Here is a 15,582-nt window from a genome sequence, read left to right on the forward strand (position 1 = left end):
GGAATACCTTATTGCAGTAGTGAATAATTCTATGTCTCAAACTACCAGGACTGGGGACAAATCAGAGTTTGGTCTTAAAACATCATCCCATCACTCTAGCTAACTATCTCCCTTTCCCCTTTCTAAAATTTAATTGCCCTTTTTTTGTATGTCCTATACACTTGGTCCATGGTGTGCTTCCTTCTGCCCCCCTATCTCTGATCTCATTACAGATGCAAATATGTATCCTATGTATACGGTCATGTTTTGCCTACTTAGCAAGATTTGTCCTTTCATTGATCAATGTCTTTTCTGGATGGTTTAGATAAAGTTTCTACCTTATCTGTATATAGGTCTTCTGTTGACCCTTTCATATTTTCTTTTGTAGTTTGAATATCTGTGATGGTGATTTTGATATTTGTATAACCTGGAAAAAGCTTAATAAATACAAAATTATGAAAAAGGAGCTGCTTAACAACAAATTTGGTTCTACCTGCCTAAAAAAATGTCTATCCACATGTTTTAATAAAGGACTTCAAATTTAAGGGATACAAAAGCCCTTCACTGCAATCCTAGATATATATTGGATCCACTTTTTGTAGAATATGCTTATTTCTCAGGAACATACACTCCCTGACAAAACATTTCAACCTTATCCTTCTCATCCAGTTAGCAATAGGTTCAACTGTCCTAAATAAAATGATGACATTTTTTACAGGTTTTGAAATCACTAATCCATCCCAACCTGGAAAGAGGCACATTTGCCCAGGGATGGCAGAAAAAGTGGACAAAGAAATGAAAGTTAAAATTAAATATAATGCACCAATCACTAATAAGTTTTGTTGGAGAAACAAAGAGGTAAGACAAAGTCTTTGACACTGACAGCTAAGAGTTTTGGAACAAAAAGGGTTCTGTCTAAAAACTTGGAGAGAGTTATCAGTTTATGGAAATAACATACAGGGTACACACCGTTCAAGGCTAACCTGCCAGAGATCCCATGCTGCTGGATGTGTCTGTGTGCCTGCCTGGTCCGCAGGCGCAATCAGTAGACATGACAAAAGAAAGTGGCGGCACTCCAATGTATGAACAGCAGACTTCTTTATTGCTCATTCCATAAGGATAATAAGACAGCAATACACGGCTCTAGGAACATCAGTAGACGTGTTTCACACTCCTTTAGTGCTTATCCATTAGAGTTATCAGTCTGCCCATTAATGACTACCAAATGATGCAGTCATAAAAGGCTAATATACTAAAGGATACCAGAAATTGTGTGAATATTGCTTTCAGGTAACCAGTCATATGAAAAGCTTATTCTTATTTATGTTGTGTGCAGATTCTCAACACCTTTATTTTCTGAATACTTTGAGACTAGTGGCTTTGTTGGAACATATCCTTTCTTGAGGAATGTCCAATGGAAAACACTTGATATTTAGAATGATTCATAAGTACTTAGACCTGTAGGTGTCCATAGAATGGGTTCATTGTGGACTATAAGCATTTTTGTATCTGAACGAAGCACTAGTATGTTATTTAAGTAAACTAAATACATAATTCCCTTGAAGTGAGTTGAGCTATAATTCTTCTGAAAGCTTATGAAAAGTTGCCACCTTGTTCACACTCTGTGCTAATTTATTAAAGTATTACTTTTTAAGTGAATTTTCACTGTAAAAAGAGCATTTGCACCCGTTTTAATGCATTAGATGAAACAAAGTAAACATTTACCTGGTAACATTCCTAATTTCAGCCCTGATGTATCTCCATCTGGCTGCTTTTCACATTGCAAATGCATAATATGGCCTTATTCATTCCTATAGGGTGGGCTCCAGCCGTCCTGCGAAGTATAGCCATCATAGAGAGATGAGCAGGGCTGCACACTGAAGAGCAGCTAGACAGAAGTTTTCTTTTTGAAGGCTGTATGGATATGCAGTTCCTTACAAGGCCTCATAGCAAACATTTCTGGATTGGTGCTAAAGGATTGGTACTGGATTGGTATTGCGAAAAACTAGTGCTATTCACTTACTTTTAAAAAAAATTGCATCCAGTCTAATAACAATTAAAAAAAAACTATGTTTTGCACAAAAATAGTATAATATGTTTTTTTTTTTAATTTGGCTCAGCAAAGGAATAAAATAACACGCACATTGCAGTAAAAAAACAGTCCCAGCAGACACCAGGGATCCATCAGAAAACAGGAAATGATATATCACTTGAAGCCACACCCTACCTGTTTTGTTTAAAGACTTCCTCAGGGGTGCCTGAGGCACCTAAATGCCCCTCAGGAGCTCAATAGGCAATACACAGAGGACATGGCTTGAGGTGATAAGTAGTTTTCTGTTGGATTCCTGATGTTTATACAATAAAGCGCATGTATTTGTACTTTTGTACATTGTGAAAACATTGTTAATTGTTATTGCACTGCTGGATGCACCTATTTATTTATTGTTTTGTAATTGTATTTTTTTTTATATTTTAACATGTACAGTAAATTTAATAAATGTATGTACATATCCATGACGAATTGGTGCATAAGAAGATACAACTTGAGGTTAACTAAAATGCACTAGCATAGAGTCTGCCTGCCTCAAGGACAGATAGGCATAATCCAGGTGTCCATATGGTAGACTGACTTAAAATACAGGACGTGATCAAACATAACATTTGAGACAAAATATACATGAGAGTCGGTTGCAAAGCTTATAAGCAACAGATAACTTGTAATGATAAGATATTTTCCGTGTACTAAGTTTTTCATAGGATAGAAATTTACGAGTGACTGGGTTAATCATATGGCGTAGTTGGAATATGCCTGCATGTGCCCAAGGTCGCATTTGAGTGTAAGACAGGCTGTCAGTTATAGATGGGTTATATAGAACATTAGTTATATGGGAGCAAGGTGGCACAAAGTTAAAAATGTTATTGCATTCATGCCAGATTTTCATTGTGAATTGGGTGTAATAGATTTGTATGGGGTATTTGTTTAGATATATTCAGAAAAGTGCCCAATAAAGAGGATAGATGGATCGGGTATGATTGGTTTAACTCAATTTCAGTCCATCATGGGAGCCTATTTAATCATGGTAGTGTCTGTCTTAAATGGTCTGCCAAATAATACTTAGTAATGTCTGGTGCTCCTAGGCCACCATTAGATCTAAGGGATAGAAGAACAGTTTTCCCTATTCTAGGTCTCTTATTATGCCAGATAAAGTTGAGAAAAAGGCGTTGTATAGAACGTAGTTGGGATTTAGGAACTTCCACAGGTAGAGTCTCAAAGAGATAAAATAATTTTGGTAAGATAGACATTTTTAACATGTTGATCCTACCTAATAAAAGATATGTTGTATGCATTCCACTAATGGAGGAGAGTATGGAATAAAGTTAGCTTTATACAGTAGGGAGTATTGAGGTGTAATGTGAGTGCCTAAGTATTTAATAGAATGAACGACCCATTGGTATGCATTATTCTGCTGAAGCAGAGACAAGTGTGGTTCGGAGATGTTATTGGTAGAGCCTCAGTCTTGGACATGTTGATTTTGTAACCTGATAGATCACTCAAAACCTGTAGAGTATTGTGTAAGATTGGTAGTGAAGTGTGTGGGGCTGTAAACATCAAGTGGATATTGTCCGCATACAGCGAACGTTTAAACTCTTGATTTCTGGTTTTAACACCTTTAATATCTGGGTTCTGTCTAATTGACTTGGCTAATGGTTCTAGGCATAACATGAATAACAGCGGGGATATCGGGGGATGCACTTATTTTTTTTATTGAGTAAATAACTTTCACAATAAAATTTCATAGTACACTGTGAATTTAAACTAGCAGCTTTTACATCTATAGTAACATCTACAGTTGCAAGAAAAAGTATGTGAACCCCTTGGGATTACGTGGAGTTTTGCATGAATTGGGCATAAAATGTGCTCTGAACGTTATCTAAGTCACAACAATAGAAGAACACAGTCTGCTGAACATAATACTACACAAACATTAGGTGTTGCCATGGTTTAATTGCACATAACATGTAAACATTCACAGTGCAGGGAGGAAAAAGTATGTGAACCTTTGGACTTAATAACTGGTTGACCCTCCTTTGGCAGCAATAACCTCAACCAAACGTTTCCTGTAGTTGCAGATCAGACCTGCACAACGATCTGGAGTAATTTTGGACCACTCCTCTTCACAAAACTGTTTCAGTGTAGCAATATTCTTGGGATATCTGGTGTGAATCGCTCTCTTAAGGTCATGCCACAGCATTTCAATCGGGTTGAGGTCAGGACTCTGACTGGGCCACTCCAGAAGGCGTATTCTGTGCTGTTGCAGCCATTGTTTTGTTGAATTACTTGTATGCTTTGGGTCATTGTCCTGTTGCATCACCCATCCTCTACGGAGCTTCAGTTGGCGGACAGATGGTCGTACGTTTTCCTGCAAAATGTCTTGATAAACTCTGGAATTCATTTTCCCATCAATGACAACAATCCGTCCAGGCACTGAGGCAGCAAAGCAGCCCCAATTCATGATGCTCCCTCCGCCATGTTTTACAGTGGGGATGAGGTTTTGATGTTGGTGTGCTGTGCCTTTTTTTCTCCACACGTAGTGTTGTGTGTTCTTCCCAAACAACTCAATCTTGGTTTCATCTGTCCACAGTATATTTTGCCAGTAGTGCTGTGGAACATCCAGGTGCTCTTTTGCAAACTTCAAACGTGCTGCAATATTCTTTTTGGACAGCAATGGCTTCCTCCGTGGTGTCCTCCCATGTACTTCATTCTTGTTTAATGTTTTCCTTATTGTAGATGTGTCAACAAAAATGTTAGCATGTGCCAGAGATTTCTGTAGGTCTTTAGCTGACACTCTGGGATTCTTCTTTACCTCATGCAGCATTCTGCGCTGTGCTCTTGCAGTCATTTTTACAGGACGACCACGCCTAGGGAGAGTAGCAACAGTGCTAAACTTTCTCCATTTGTAGACAGTCTGTCTTACCGTGGACACATGAACATCAAGGCTTTTGGAGATACTTTTGTAACCCTTTCCAGCTTCATGCAAGTCAACAATTCTTGATCGTAGGTCTTCTGAGAGCTCTTTTCTGCGAGGCATGGTTCACATCAGACAGTGCTTCTTGAAACCAGTAAACCCAAAACAGGTGTGTGTTTTTTAAGGGCAGGACAGCTGTCAGCAACACATCCAATATCATCACACTGATTGGAGTCAAGGTTGGCTCACTCCTGGCTCCAATTAGCTCTGGGAGAAGTCATTAAGCTAGGGCCTCACATACTTTTTCCTCCCTGCACTGTGAATGTTTACATGTTATGTGCAATTAAACCATGGCAACATCTAATGTTTGTGTAGTATTATGTTCAGCAGACTGTGTTCTTCTATTGTTGTGACTTAGATGACGTTCAGAGCACATTTTATGTCCAATTCATGCAAAACTCCACGTAATCCCAAGGGGTTCACATACTTTTTCTTGCAACTGTATTCATACACGGTAATATTTTATACCCCTTTGGGGAGGGGGGGTTATTAACTGACAACTTTACTTTAAACCTAGGACTTTTCCCATTCTGGCATAGGTACTGAACATAGTTGGTAAGGTTGAATAAAAATACAGATCCATCCACTTCAACATGTGTGTTTGTTTTGCTAATAATTTTAACATCCCTGTATATCACTTTCCACTGATACCACTAACTGTGAAAGTCAGTTCCATATCTTTATCGCTCTTACAAAAAAACCCTTTATGCAGTTAAAGATTGAACTGCTTCTCATCCAACTTCATTTAAGCTTTAACTGTTTCTCATTTAACTTCATTGTGTGGTCACAATGACAATGAGATAATATATTAAACAGTTTTTCCAGATGCTACGCTCACCATTGAAAGATTTGTATGTTGTGATCAAATGCCCTTTTGATCTCCTCTTCTCCAGTAAATATATGTCTCATTTTTGTATTTGCTTCTCTTAACTGAGGTCTTTCAGCCCCTTTATTAGTTTTTTGCCCTTCTGTGGACTCTCTCTAGTTTAAGAACATTTTTTCCTGACTACTAGTGACCGATTCTGAATTGGCTGAACCAGTGTTTTGTAAAATGGAAGGATTACAGTTTTATCTCTTGAATCAATATATTTTTAATGCATATTAGCCTGCTAGTTTTGCTTGCTGCAGCTTGGCATAGCATGATATTGTTGAGTTTGGGGTCTACAAGGATCATGAGATTCTCAATTCTCCCAGAGTGAGTTTCCTATATGCATATGTTTAGCTCCCAAGCGCGCTACTCTAAGTTTTTCAGTGTTTAACCTCATCTGACACATACTGTAGCTGCCTACCCCTCTATTTTATCTAGGTTTTGTGGGACATTTATACACAGGAAACAGTTTTTCATCTCTTTTGCCTACACTAATATATAAAACCTTTACTTTTAACCCTTTGGATGCCAAGCTTGTGTCCTATATTTTAGGTAAAAGGGGGAAAAACAAGCTCACAGTTGAGCAGGCTCTCCTCTCCAAGAAAGGTGATCTGAGCAGTAGTGATGGGCCAAACACCCATGTGAACTGATATTTCAGTTCGTGGTCGAACATTCAAACCTTATGAATGTTCAACAGTGAATTTTTAACTCAATGCAAGTCTATGGGACTTGAACTTGTAAATTCAAAAGTGCCCCTCTTGAAGGCTTATATACGAGGTATTGGCCATGAAAGGGATATAGGTACTGTCCTGAGGGACATGAATCAGTGAAAAAAATATTATAAAAAGTAAAATTTTTAAAGGAGCCGTCATTTTTCATTGCTTAAAGTAAAAGAAAAAAAAGATAAAGTAATTTAAATATTATGCCTGGTGGTTCCCTTAAACTGCCTGCAAAGTTGCACATCTGTACAATATATATAACCTGCTGCAGTAGGACTGATATAAAAAAAAAAAAAAAAACAGCGTGTGATCCCCCCTCCAATCCATACCAGACCCATTAGATTGGTTGGAAGGTTAGGAGGGACCCCACAGTAAAACATTTAAAAACAAAGAGCATGGGGTTCCCCATAAAAGCCATACCAGGCCCTTTAGGCCTGATAGGACTTTTAAAGGAAACTCCAGCTCCCAAAAATGGGGGTAAAGTGCGTGTGGTTCCCCCTAATAGCCATACCAGGCCCTTTAGGCCTGGTAGGACTTTTAAGGGCAACCCCACCCCAAAAAAATTAGGGGGGAAAAAGCATGAGGTCCCCCCTAAATTCCTACCAGACCCTTGATATGAGCACAGACCTGGCAGGGCAGGTAAGGGGGGGACAAATGAGCGTCATGCTGATGGGAACAAGGGCCTCTTCCCCACAACCCTGTCCCGGTTTTTGTGTGTGTCTGTGGGCAGGGGAGGTCATTAGCATAAGGGAACCCCTTTAAATAAGGGGGCACCCTGATACTTCCCCCCCCTTGTGTATGAGAAAGGGGTATTTGTACCCCTACCCATTCACTAAGGGTTAAATTGAGTAAAAAATAAAGACGCCAGACTTTTGAAAAATTCCTTTATTGAGCAAAGAACAAAACAAAGGTTTTTGACAAGTCATTTATTTTTAAAAAAGCCAAAAAAATGGTTCCATCATTGTAATCCAATGTCAATAATGGCGTTCAGCGTTGTCACGATACTTGCCGAAATAGAAAAAAAAAAACTATGCCAGCCGACCCGTCTGCACCAGCCGAGCACTCGCCACAATCTGCCATTTGTTAGTCAGATGTAAACAGTTGGGTGGAGCTAGTGGTGACGTCACTGCTAGTTCTGCACCTGACCTGTGCACTGGTAGATTGCAGTGCCTTGTGGGGTGTGGTGGGCGAACAGCCTGCCGAATGCCCTTACTGTTCATGTGTTCAGCAAACTCAAACAGCAGATGTTCAAGTCAAACTTACGTTTGACTCGAACATCAAGCCCATCCCTTCTGAGCAGCTATAAAGTCAACTAATCACTTCTACATACCTCAGAACAGTGTACATCCCACTTCCCTGTTATGGTTTCTGGGCTCACCTGATTCTCCTAGGACTCTAGGACCACTAAAAACACCCTTAGGACGTCAATGTATGACACTATAACATACTGTAGGAAGCTTGTCAGGTCCTTTGTGACAGTAATAAAGTTAATTATTAAAAAATGTAACAGTTTAGTGTAAAAACGAATAACATTTCATAAAATACATTTAAAAATATTTAATAGACCCTCACCTTCACCGTATGTACACACATACACTTAGTACATTAAAAAACATTTGTATTTGTATTCTACAGGTCCTCTGCTTTCAAAAAATATATAATGTTTTGGAAATTTAAAGTACATTTTCAAACCAAAAATTCACTTATTATTTAGCATATTTGAGAAAAAAAGAAAAATTCACAGTGCTTTGCGAATGAATGGACTTCAGCGGTTGTCGGCTTTGAGTCCTCAATGAACTACCAGTGCCGTGGTAGCTCATTGAGTGTTCCTGTCAACAAGTATTGGCTTGCCTGTATGGGATGTACAAGCAAGCAGATACACTGATAGTATGCAGGAGACCTGCATGCCATCAGCGATCTGACCTACAAAAAAATGTGCATTTATTCTTTTTTGTAGAAAGGTAAACTTATCCTTTAACCACTTCCTGTCCGGACACTTTTACCCCCTTCCTGACCAGGGCAATTTTCAGCTTTCAGTGCTATCACACTTTGAATGACAATTGCGCGGTCATGCAACACTGTACCCATATTAATTTTTTACCATTTTTTTGAGACAGATAAAGCTTTATTTTGGTGGTATTTATTCACCGCTGGGATTTTTATTTTTTTTGCTATATAAATGAAAATGTCCAAAAATTTTGAAAAAAGTGTTTTTTGTAAAACATTTTGCAAATAAATAGTATTTCATCATAAATCTTGGCCAAAATTTATTCTGTTATCTTTTTAGTAAAAAAAAAATCCAAATTAGTTTATAGCCAAAAATTATAATTTTTAAACATTTTTTTTAAATTTTTTTTTTTTTTTTTTTTACATACCATCAGCCTAGCAGTACAGTGCCACCATGGTGACACTGTACTACTTGTGGGGGTGATGAAGATTTTTTTTTTTTTTTACAGTGATTGCTTTTACACCCATATACAGTTGTGGCCAAAATTATTCAACCCCCAATGCTGTAAAGGGGTTTAGGGACTATAGTGTACATTTGGAATTGTATTCAGAATCAAATCCTACAAGGACGTTGTAACTACCCAAATGCAACTAAAATGACATCAATTGTTTATGTAATACAGTAGTAAATGGTTCTTATGTGGTTTCTTCATTGCCACAATTATTCAACCCCTTAAAGACTACCACTCTGAAGAACAGAGGTTCATACAGGTGCTTTCCATCAGGTATTGAAAACACCTGTGGATGTCACCGAGCAGCAATCAAGCATAATAAGCACCAATTAGGCAGCTTTAAAATGACTGTGATACTCAGCTCCTTCTAGACATTTACTGGTGTGGTTACAAACATGGTGAAGGCAAGAGAATGGTCCAGGAAGACAAGAGAAGAGGTGATTTCTCTTCACAGGAAGGGCAATGGCTATAAGAAGATTGCAAAGATGTTAAACATACCAAGAGACACCTTAGGAAGCATCATTCGCAAATTCAAGGCAAAGGGCACTGTTGAAACGCTACCTGGTCGTGGCAGAAAGAAGATGCTGACTTCGACTGCTGTGCGCTACCTGAAGCGTAGAGTGGAGAGAAGTCCCCGTGTGACTGCTGAGGAACTGAGAAAAGATTTGTCAGATGTGGGTACAGAAGTTTCAGCCCAGACAATAAGACGCACACTGCGTAATGAAGGCCTCCGTGCCAGAACTCCCAGGCGTACCCCCTTGCTGTCTCCAAAGAATAAGAAGAGTCGACTGCAGTATGCCAAAAGCCATGTGGACAAACCACAAAAGTTGTGGGATAGTGTTCTGTGGACTGATGAAACAAAATTAGAACTGTTTGGGCCCATGGATCAACGCTATGTTTGGAGGAGGAAGAACAAGGCCTATGATGAAAAGAACACCTTGCCTACTGTGAAGCATGGTGGAGGGTCAATCATGCTTTGGGGCTGTTTTGCTTCTGCAGGTACAGGGAAGCTTCAGCGTGTGCAAGGTACCATGAATTCTCTTCAGTACCAGGAGATATTGGATGGAAACGTGATGCAGTCCGTCACACACCTGAGGCTTGGGAGACGTTGGACCTTTCAACAGGACAATGATCCCAAGCATACCTCCAAGTCCACTAGAGCATGGTTGCAGAGGAAAGGCTGGAACATTTTGGAGTGGCCATCGCAGTCACCAGACTTAAATCCGATTGAGAACCTCTGGTGGGACTTAAAGAAAGCAGTTGCAGTGCGCAAGCCTAAGAATGTGACTGAACTGGAGGCCTTTGCCCATGAAGAATGGGCGAAGATACCCGTAGATCGCTGCAAGACACTTGTGTCAAGCTATGCTTCACGTTTAAAAGCTGTTATAACTGTAAAAGGATGCTGTACTAAGTACTAAGATTGAATGTCACTTGGGGGTTGAATAAAACTGATAATGCTGTGAGCACAGAAAAGACATTTGTGGTTATTTCATTATAACTGTTATGTTATATTTGTCTGACCTACAAGTGCCTCTTTAATGTAAATGTAAGCAAGATGACTGAATGATCAAAAGCAATGTCAAACTGGCCAAAACACTCAATTTCAGTGGGGGTTGAATAATTTTGGCCACAACTGTAGGATGGAAAAGCAATCATTTCTCTTTCTCTCTGTCTGCATTCTTGCAGCCATTGAGAAATACTGTGTGAGCTGAGATTGGTCAGAGCTTGTCACATGGTACAAGGCTGTTGTGAATAGCTTTGTACCATGTGACCTCTGTGATCATTCACAGATTTCACACTTAGTAAGCAATGATGTCACAAGTGACATCTTGCTTACTACTTTGCATGTGATCACTGATTGGCCAATCAGTGATCACATGATCGGGACCTCATACAGAGGTCCCGTCCGACGATCGGTGTTTCACTGTGTCCGGAGGACACAGCGGGCACCGGATCGCGGTGCTGCGTGCTCCCAGGGAGCGCACACAACTAGAAATAGAGGGTGCCGTTTATTAACGGCAACCCGCCCCTGGAGTGCCACCATCCTGCCGTTTATAAACAGCAGTCAGACGGCAAGTGGTTAAGTGCAGAGGAGAAATAATGGGATCTTAGTACCACCACTTCTAGCATACTGTGTTTGCTTCTCACACGCATCAACTGCCATGATTTGTGGTACTAACATAGAGGGGGCCAACAGCAGACAAGGTGAGAGGGAAGTGAAGAACTCAGTGTCCAAATCACAAGTCAAAAATGTTTGGCATTGCACAAAACAATACCATTCAAAGAAATAATGAAAAAAGAGCTTGCATTACAATAATTTTGTATTCATTATTTTTCAATTTAGAGGCCTGTTTAAAACAGATCTCTCCATTGGATACTGCAGTGTTTAAAGTAATTCATAAAATGCACTGTGCATGTGGGGATGGTTTACATGACTTTGACAGTTCATGTGATTGGGCTTTCCTCCTCCTGACACTTTTTTTCTCATTCATGAAGATGAATAGGGTTTTGCTTGCTTTGGGACTCTGCTAAGCACATTTGTAAAGCAAAGGTGTTCTATATCTGGACAAAGGGAGCAAGTATTAAATTGATTAGAACTGAAAGCTGAAAAGAGAATGGAGCTTACTCAGACATTTTCCTGTCATGGAAGCTTGAACTGACTGTTCTAGAGGTACGAGGAGACATTGCAGAAATCCATAGCTACATTACTTGCAGAATACCGGTCAATACAAGATCATTAAATGTTACCTTTTTATTATTTAGTTTACAATGGCATTTGTATTTCTTCCCTTATTGGTTTTGACTGTAGCACTCTATTAACATAACATCAATGAGAACTGAATTTATTGGACTTTACATTTTCCTCGAGGCCAAATCACTATCTTGTCTGTACTGCAAAATGTGTTTGACACAAATAAGCTACAGAACAGTTCACTCAAGCCTATTAATACAAATGTTCTTAGCAAAATGCTACAACTTTGCAAACATTAAAAGGAAAAATACAACAATATACAAATGGCATTCAATTGAATGGGTTTTTTTTTTACTACTATGACATTAACGCTAATATACATAATCATTTTGACAGATGTGATCAATCATGCCATGTGTACTTTTTAATATTTGTATCCCCTTCTACACTGCTGACTGTTTAAACTGAGTATAGATAGACTGATTATGAATTACATTTGGAATTGTGTCTGGGTTTGCAGGGTCCAGAAGGATTAGAAAATTCCAAATGGTCTATGTATAAATGTTTTTACCTAATATTTAAACATTGAGTTCAATTAGAAAATGTGTGAATCTCAAGTGAACATGTGATTCTTGGGTGAAAATATTTATAAATAGACCTCTAATTGTCAATAATGAAGATTACGTTCCTACACTGAAGTGCTTGTTCAAAGCTTTGTATTTCAAAATGCACAAAAAAAATGGATCAAATGCTTTGTATGCTAAAATGCAGCCAAATATTCACCACATGAGAAATAAAAACATTTAGAAATACCACTACATTGACAAGAAAGGGTATATTGAAAATATGGAAATGCATGTGTTTTGTACAAACAGAAATTTGAATAGGATCTAAATAAGGGGTCAGATTTTAAATGTATAAACTACTTTTCTAGTAAAGTAAGTTTTCTTGATGTGAAGAACATGCATTGCAGACGTTCTATATTTAAATATTAGTTCAACCCCTGGAACTAAAACGATTGCAGTCTCACAATCTTTCTATAGCAGGTAGAATAGCAGCCCTAAAAATGATACTTCTCCCTAAACTGCTCTACTTATTCAGAGCCATTACTATTCCACTTACATCATCATATTTTATGTTACTACAACATCTCATAACACAATGTATGTAGTAATAAATGTCCTAGATGTATGCTTAACATCATGAGACATAGATCTAATGGTATAGGGCTACCTAACAAATCCCTTCAATATAAAGCTTCTATCTTAGACCAACTTCGTTATTGGTGGAACCCGAAACAAGATAAAACTTGGCCCCTGATGGAGTCTTCTTTCTTCATAAATAAAAACCCAAAACTGACAATGCTGGCAATGAAACTAGGACTAACTTACTCTAAATCTGATTATCTAGCAATTACTACATCACACAAAGTTTGGTCTCAAATCTTGTTACAATCTAATACCTCCTCATTTGTACAAAGGATCAATCTCTCCATTGATCCACTGCATCAGTTCACCCCTAACCTAAATCTTCAGCATTGGATCTCCAAGGGCCCTGCTTTAACAATCTAATCATACTCTTAAACCTTTTAAAACAGGCTGCTGAGAAAGTTCTGGTACAGGAGCGTAACGCATTCAGAATTTGTAGCGGATATGAGAACACTGGCTGTATTAATCACTATGACCCATGTTTATTCATGTTGAGATACATAGCACTGTGTGTGCTTTTTAAATGTAAGTGTTGATTTTGGGAGCTTTTGATAAATAGTTACTATTGATAGAGAGCACTACTGTGGTCCCGTTCTATTTTTGCATGTGATGTATCCGTTGTGAGGAATACTGAGGAGGAAGGAGCAAGAGGAATAGCTGATGCCACATATGCCCAAGGTGGGGCAACAACTATGTTATGACCTTGATCTGTATTGAAGAACATTGCACAAAGTGAGCGCATACTTTTCATGTATCTCCTGGATTTAGTGAGTACTTAGCAATTTTTTTACTTCATCCACACAGAGCAAGTTGTTACTTATCTTTCTGCAACCAAAAAACGACCTTCACACACACCAGCCACATACTGTATGTCCTTTCTCATAATTATGGAAAACCTCTCACCAAACTACAGTGGGGAAAGTGTGGTCAAACCTCGCTAATGCCCTGTAACACATCCTTACACATAGAGCTACATGGCTGGAACTCAGATTATATATATCTTAATTTGCTTCCCTCCACTTCCCTCTTCAAGATCTGTAGGACTGAGTACATATTTTATTTAAAGAGCGAAGGTTTAAGCTAGGTTCACACCTGTCTGCAAGCTGCTGGCTGGTTGTGAGTGCAGGAATTGCACCTGATTCTGAACCCACAGCCAAATTGTGCTGTTTTTATGAGAAGTGCATGCTGCCATTCATTCTGGATGGCATCCCCATGGGTCTCAGCCTGGAGCTCATTTGTGGTAACCCCAGGGAAAATGCGAGGTCAAAAAGGCCATGCAGTTTCCTTGTGGGCGCATTTTTTAAAAGGTGCACACATCTTTTTCCTACAGGAAATGTGGGCACAGCAGTCTAGTCAAATGAATGGGCTGCAGTGCCTCAGCAAACATGGGGTGCACAGCCCGCAATAGTGTAAACCTAGGCTTAAAGTGATTGTAAACCCAAAAAAATCTAAATTGAAATGACCAGTCTACCTCACACAGCATAACAGCAGAAGTCGTTTGTCAATAGCCTGGCAAAAGAAAAGAGCAGTCAGTCAGCTGAAATCCTCTCTGCTTTCCTACTGTAAAAAAAAACAGACACATGAAAAAAAATTGTGTCGCCACCAGGGGCGGACTGACAACTCATGGGGCCCCCGGGCAATAGGGAATCATGGGGCCCCTGTGTCCTTGCTCAAACTCAAAAAAGCCTATGAAAAAGGTACCAGGGGCATCTCATGGGGCCCCCTACTGACCCCGGGCCCTTGGGCAGTGCCCGGGCTTCCAAATGGTCAGTTCGCCCCTGCTTTTGTATAAGCTAGGTTCCTCACTATAAAAAGGAGGGTCCATAAAGCAGCTATAGTGTCAATGTGTTGAAGCTGTTGTAGAGAAAGGATAGGGAAAGGTGACAAATGGCATAGAGAGAGATTAGGGTTCGTTAAGAAACTATACTTTAATTGCTAGCCAACGTCATTGCTAGCTCTTTGGCCAATCAACACATTTGCTACCTTTTTGTTAATATTATTAAGAGCTTTTTTGTGGTCACTTTTAGTTGCTGCCTGATCTGTTTTTTCACACTTCCTCTCCTGTTACTGACAGACTAATTAGGAGTCTTCTGCATGGGCATGAGAGAAGGGGGCATGTGTCCCTCAACCATCCACACAGATCACTCCCAAAATAGCCTAGCACGGGAATTACTCAGAGGACTGTGCCCACAATATGTGCTTATCTTTACTAACAGAGGAGGAGGGGGGATACATGCTTTCTTAGGTCATCACTATCAACTAATGGGGGGGGGGAGCAAATGGCCTCACACAGATTTAACCCCACAACTGTCAGGGAAAAAGGCAAGCAGGAAGATCACAATTAACCCCTCAATGACTGGCCACTTTTACCGTGTAACTATCAGGTGTTACTTGAATGTAGGACACTACAGTAAAATTGCCCAACCATTGAGGGGTTAATTGTGATCCTTCTGCTCTGCTCCCTCCCCAAGAGCTGTGGGGTTAAATCTGTGTGAGGTTGTTTGGCTCCCATTAGTTGATAATGATGACCTGTGAAAGCATGTATCCCCTCTCCTCCTCCTCCCTCCCTGACCATTGTGCAGCTCCCTCCAGCCTATGAAAGTCTGCAGTCTCCAATGCCTCAAATGCTG

This window comes from Staurois parvus, unplaced genomic scaffold (genome assembly GCF_062004578.1).
Source record: "Staurois parvus isolate SC_StPar_1 unplaced genomic scaffold, SC_StPar_1.0 ptg000850l, whole genome shotgun sequence".
Classification (NCBI taxonomy): domain Eukaryota; kingdom Metazoa; phylum Chordata; class Amphibia; order Anura; family Ranidae; genus Staurois; species Staurois parvus.